Source organism: Magnolia sinica, chromosome 1, assembly GCF_029962835.1.
Source record: "Magnolia sinica isolate HGM2019 chromosome 1, MsV1, whole genome shotgun sequence".
Classification (NCBI taxonomy): Eukaryota; Viridiplantae; Streptophyta; class Magnoliopsida; order Magnoliales; family Magnoliaceae; genus Magnolia; species Magnolia sinica.
In genome coordinates, this window is record NC_080573.1 from 15153064 (window position 1) to 15159562 (window position 6499).

The window sequence follows — 6499 nt, forward strand, 5'->3', positions numbered from 1 at the left end:
AATACACTCGCATCACAAACACGATTAAATCGCTATTAAACGGTATCAATGATTGTAAATCCATGCAATAACCGGGTCGATATGCAATATTTGACCCTCAACACAACTCCCCAACCAACATTTTGCTAATCCCGAGCAAAATATGCGAAAAGTAAGTTGAGAATTACGTAACAATTTCTATAAACTCGAGTGATTTTTGTAGAATAATCCGGATATGAGAATTTCCCGATTCATGAATGTTGGATATTACTTTCTCTAGACTCAAGCGCACGGTAAACTTCCTAATCAAGTTCAAAGTATTATTCCATTAATTAGAAAAATTCTAATCATTGAGATCTATGAGCATATAGTATAATCTACTTATCATCATTAAAATTCACTTCTCTATTTCAGGATATTACTGGTAACCAATAAAAAGATTCATGATAACCAAAACTTGCCTCACAGATCATCTTTTCATTCCTTTAGCTTTTGATTTTTCCATTAAAAGTGACACCAAGAAGGGGAATCAACTCCTCACCTACAGGGAGCAAACCTATGATGAAGACTGTACACCCAAAATTTTCACATATTATTTATAGAGAATTAAATCTACACCTATAGGGAGCAAACCTATGATGTAGACCATTCGCCCAATCCTTTCAATTTCTTAGGTTGGTTCCTTTCAAGCTTAGTGAGTATCAAGTAAATCCTTCAATATCAAACTGAAACCTTAATGTGAAAGCAAGATGTGACATGTGAGATCATAACTCAATCAATGTTTACAACTTCTAATTTTGGATTAACAATTCAAACTTAACTATGAAATCCAACAGATACTGAATCCAAGCGTCTTAAATTATCAACAACACGTATCTTGAAATTCCAAGTGCCCTAGATGGCCGTCAAAATCCTTTCGAATTCACAAGAAAGTCCAGAAAAATTAAAAAAATTTCACAATTTTTGCTCAAGACCAAGAAAATGCTGATTAGGAAACCTAATCTCCCACCCCCAACCTAAAATCTACATTGTCCTCAATGTAAAAAAAAATAAGCATGCAATGCACATGGGACAACAAAAATATAAGAGGAGTGATGGAAAGATAGTACCTGGATGGAGAATCAAGAGGCTTTCTCAAAAATATCAACGTAAAAGCGAGTCAGCACAAGAGAGAAATCAACAAAAGCAAAAATAAAATCACAAAACAGATCCTACCTATACCACTTTTGTAGGTGCTCTCGATTGCATTTAGCATATGCAACAAGCCTTTAAACCCCTAGGTTGCCCCTAGTGGACGAGTTGTAGTCTCGTGAGGGTTTGCAGCAATGTTATCCACAAATATTGAACTAACTAACTAGGAAAATAAAATAAAATAAAAGGCTGGGTTGCCTCCCAGGAGCGCTAAGTTTACTGTCTTCAGTCAGACAAATAAAGCAAACTACCCTAGTCCTATGAAAACAGGAACCTACCTATACATCCATCAGACTAGGAGATCAATCCTGGTAAACAGGATCAGTCAGAGGTATAGACATGTCCTCTAAATCAAATTTCTCGACCAATGGCTTTAAGCGATGTCTATTTACTTTAAACTCCTTGCCATTGTCGGGGTCTCTTATCTCGACGGCCCCATGAGAGTAAGCAGTGATAACAGTAAAAGGGCCGATCCAATGAGATCGAAGCTTACCCGGAAAGAGATGTAATCGAGAGTTATACAAGAGGACTTTCTGGCCTGGCGTGAATGATTTTCGTAAAATATGTTGGTCATGAAACGCCTTCATCTTGTCCTTGTAAATTCTCGAGTTCTCATAAGCGTCCCAATTTCTTCGAGTTCATTTAATCAAGTTTGCGTAGCGAGCCGGGTTGTCCAAATTGAAATTCAAACTTTTGATCGCCAAGTAAGCTCTATGTTCCAACTCCACAGGCAAGTGGCAAGCTTTCCCATAGACAAGTCTAAAGGGAGACATTCCAATAGGGGTTTTAAAAGCAGTACGGTACGCCCATAAGGCATCGGTCAATCGAATTGACCAATCCTTACGGTCAGGGTTAACCGTTTTTTCCAAAATGTGTTTGATCTCCCTATTGGAAATCTCAACTTGCCCGCTTGTCTGTGGGTGGTATGGGGTGCTCACCTTATGAGAGATACCGTATTTCTTCATTAAACTCTCAAATGGTCTATTACAAAAGTGTGAGCCCCCATCGCTAATGATAGCTCGAGGCGTTCCAAATCGGGAAATGATGTTTTCTTTCAGGAATTTAATGACCGTGCGATGGTCATTAGTTCGACATGGAATCGCTTCGACCCATTTAGTGACATAGTCTACGGCAAGCAAAATATATAAATTCTCAAAAGATTGGGGGAATGGCCCCATGAAATCGATGCCCCAGCAATCAAATGCCTCGATGATAAGAATGGGGTTCAAAGGCATCATATTTCGACGGACAACGCTCCCAATTTTTGACAACGCTCACAAGCTTTGCAAAACTCGTGAGTGTCCCTGAACATAGTGGGCCAGTAAAAGCCACACTGTAAAATCTTGGCCGTGGTTTTTTTAGTAGAAAAGTGACCACCACAGCCCGTGAGTGACAAAAGGAGATGATACTTTGATGCTCATCGCCTAGTACACATCTCCAGATTTTGGTCTAGGTAGTATTTTAAAAATATCGATTGTCCTAAAAGAACTTACATACCTCGGTGAAAAATTTTCTTTTCACTTGCGCAGTGTAATGTGTTGGCGTGAAACCTGTAGTAAGATAATTTGTAATATTAGCAAACCAAGGTAACTGGGAGAGTTTGATTAGTTGTTCATCAGGGAACATGTCATTTATGGGAGTCATCTCAAGGGAATCAGAGAGGTCAACTCTCGAGATAAGGTCAGCCACTACGTTCTCCACTCCCTTTTTGTCTCGTATTTCTAAGTCGAATTCCTTGAGTAAGAGGATCCATCTTATCAAGTGGGACTTAGCATCATTCTTAGAAAAAAGGTACTTAAGCGTCGCATGATCGGTGTAAATAATGATCTTGGATCCAATCAAGTAGGACCTAAATTTGTCCAAGGCGAACACTACGGCTAAGAGTTCCTTTTCGTAGTCGAGTAGTTCACTTGGGCGGATTTAGAGTTCTACTTTCGTAATGAATAACGTAGGGTTTCTTATCTTTTCTCCGGCCTAGAACCGCTCCAAGAAATCAGACGCGCCGCACATAAGTTCAAAAGGAATGCTCCAAATGATGGGTGCACTAGTCAATATGCCCTTAAGCTTAGTGAAAGCTTCCGACATGGCTCTCTACTCGTATGGTGCATCCTTTTGAAGTAGATTACATAAAAGACGAGAGATGAGACTAAAGTCCTTTATGAATCTTCTAAAAACCCGGCGTGTCCTAGGAAGGATCACACGTCCCTTATGTTCTTGGGTGGAGGTAGGTTAGAGATAAGATCGATCTTTGCCGTATCCACCTCGATTCCTTTGGATGAAATAATGTGTCCAAGGACAATTCCCCGAACCATGAAATGACACTTCTCCCAATTAAGTTTCTTTTCTTCACATCTTTTCAACCGCATTTAAGACTTTCCGTAAAGATGGACCGAAGACAGAGAAATCGTCCATGAAGACCTCTAAATATTCCCCACCATATCAGAAAATATGCTCATCATACATTTTGGAAGGTGGTAAGGGCATTACATAGTCCAAACGGCATCCTTCGATAAGCAAAGGTGTCGGGGACATGTAAACGTAGTCTTTTCTTAATCTTCAAGGGCTCTCTCTTTGTTGTAGCCCGAATACCCATCAAAGAAATGAATAGGAATGACCCTAGGGATCCAAAATTTGATTAATGAAGGGCAAATGAAAGTGGTCCTTTCCTGTGAAGGTATTCAATTTTCTATAGTCAATACACATTCTCCAACCAGCAATGACTCTAGTTGGCACGAGTTCATTGTCGGCATTGGCTACAATGGTGATTCCGGACTTCTTAGGAACCACCTGAGTTGGACTCACCCATTGACTATCGGATATAGGGTATATGATACCCACATCCAATAGTTTAAGAACCTCGGCCTTAACCACTTCCTTCATGTTTGGATTTAGTCTACGTTGTGGTTACCGAGCGGTCTTCGCATTATCCTCAAGATATATATAGTGAGTACAAATCGAGGAGTCAATTCCCTTGAGGTCCGCGATTGTCCATCCAAGGGCTCCCTTATGCTCCAGGAGAGTAGATATGAGCATACTCTCTTGTTCTTTCTCAAGGTGGGCAGAAATCACCACCGGGTATGTCTCATCTTGACCTAAGTATGCATATTTTAAATCAGAGGGCAAAGGTTTTAGGTCAAGCTTCGGTGGCTTGAGGTTAGACGGTAGAGGCACTTCATCAGTTTGGGGTAACTCTTCAAATTGTGGCCTCCACCGGTTAACTTCAAGTACCGGTACCGCATCAAGCATGGCACACGTCTCCCTAATTATGTCATCATCAAACTCATGGGAGTGGGCCAGGCACGTCTCTAGAGGATCAGAGGATAAGGTAAGGGGTGTCCTGTCATCCACGAAAGTATCGATCATGTTAATATCGTAGATATCGTCATCTTCCTCTATCCGTCTGGCCGTGTTGAAAAAGATATTCATTTCTAATGTCATATTCCCGAAAGACATACTCATGACACCATTCCTGCAATTGATAATTGCGTTTGAAGTGGCAAGGAATGGGCGACCAAGAATGACGGGAATCTGAGTGCTTGTGTTACCAATGGGTTCGGTATCCAGGATGATGAAATCAACTGGGTAGTAAAATCGATCAACCTGGACCAACACATCTTCAATTATCCCTCTTGGTATACGAACAGAGCGATCAGTAAGTTGTAGTGTGGTTAAGGTGGGTTTTAATTCACCTAAGCCCAACTGTTTATATACCGAGTAGGGGATAAGATTAACGCTTGCTCCTAAGTCAAGAAGTGTGTGATCAATTCGATGGTCCCCAATTACACATGATATGGTTGGGCTACCGGGGTCTTTGAATTTTTGCGGCACATCTTGCTTTAGGATGGCACTCACTTTCTCAGTCAGGAAGATTTTCTTTTGAATATTTTACCGTCTTTTGGTCGTACATAAGTCTTTCAGGAATTTGGCATATGAAGGTATTTGTTTCACGGCATCAAGTAGTGGAATGTTGACCTTCACTTGTTTCAACACCTCTAGAATATCCTGAGAGTTAGAGAGCGATTTTGGTGTAACCAACCGTTGGAGAAATGGAGCAACCGGCTTTCCTTGAGGTTCCGGTTCTAATTCTGGTGGGGCATGGCTAGATCCATCTTCTTTATCTACTTCCGGGTCCTTAGGCTTTTCAGCCCTAACCGGAATGGTTTTGTCAATGATCTTTCCACTCCTAAGAGTGGTGATGGATTTAGCTTGCTCCATCTGATTTGAAGAGCTTGGGTCGCTAACTTCATATTGCGGTTTAGGATTGGGAAGAGGTTGAGCTGGGAAGCTCCCCTTGTTCCCAATCGTATGTTCAGCCTTAAGTCCTTGTATTGCTTTTGTTAGGTCTTGGAAGGCCTGTAGCATACCCTGATTGAAAAGCTCTTGCTTTTGAAAATGTTTCAGAACCGAATCCTCTTGAGGTTTCTCTTGAGTTGGATTTTGATTTAGGTAACCTTGAGGTGTAGGGTTTGTCCATTCCTCCAACTGAAGTTGGGATGATTTCTCCAGCCAGGATTGTATGTGTTAGAGGTGGGCCCACTAAAATGTCTTTGGTAATTGCTTACAGCATTGGATTGCTCATTTAATACCTCTTGAAAGGCAGAGATAGTTGGACAGTTTTCAGTAGTATGAATGTTACAACCACAGATGCTACAAACAATTTCCTTAGCCTTATCCTTCTTAAATTTCATGGCCTCGAGTTTCCTAGTGAGATTAGCTACCTTAGCATTAATATCATCGTCTTCTCTCAGGAGATACATTCCACCCCTTTCCTTGGAATGAGTCTGCCTAGACGTAGTACTAGGTCTAGGGGAGATGTCCCATGCTTGTGTATTCTCAACAAGTTTATCAAAGTAATCCCACACTTCATCGACTCCTTTATTCATAAACTCCCCATTACACATCGTCTCGACTAATTGGCGCATGGCAGATGTCAGTCCATCATAGAAAAAGTTCGTGATGCGCCACGTTTCAAAACCATGTTGTGGGCATGAACTGACAAGATCCTTGAACCGCTCCCAACATTGGAAGAATGTTTCATCTTCCCTTTGGGCGAAGTTCATGATCGACTTTCTTAGGGTGTTCGTCTTATGGTATGGGAAAAACTTCTTAATGAACTCCCTTGTCATGTCATTCCATCTGCCAATTGATCGAGGACGTAGTGAATATAACCACGTCTTGGCTCTCTCTTTCAAAGAAAAGGGAAAGAGTTTCAACCTGACCGTGTCATCAGACACGTTAAGAAAGTATAAGGTAGCTATGATCTCGTCAAATTCTTTTAAATGTAAGTAAGGATTCTCTGACTCAAGCCTATGAAATTTAGGGAGGAGTT

At 41.0% G+C, this 6499-nt stretch overlaps 1 non-coding gene across 1 annotated transcript; it reads left to right on the forward strand.

Moving 5' to 3' along the window:
- Positions 1-6141: 6141 nt before the first annotated feature.
- Positions 6142-6248, forward strand: LOC131223130 (small nucleolar RNA R71). The gene has a single exon (XR_009160303.1). It is a non-coding gene; the product is annotated as a small nucleolar RNA R71 (small nucleolar RNA).
- The last annotated feature ends 251 nt before the right edge of the window (positions 6249-6499 follow it).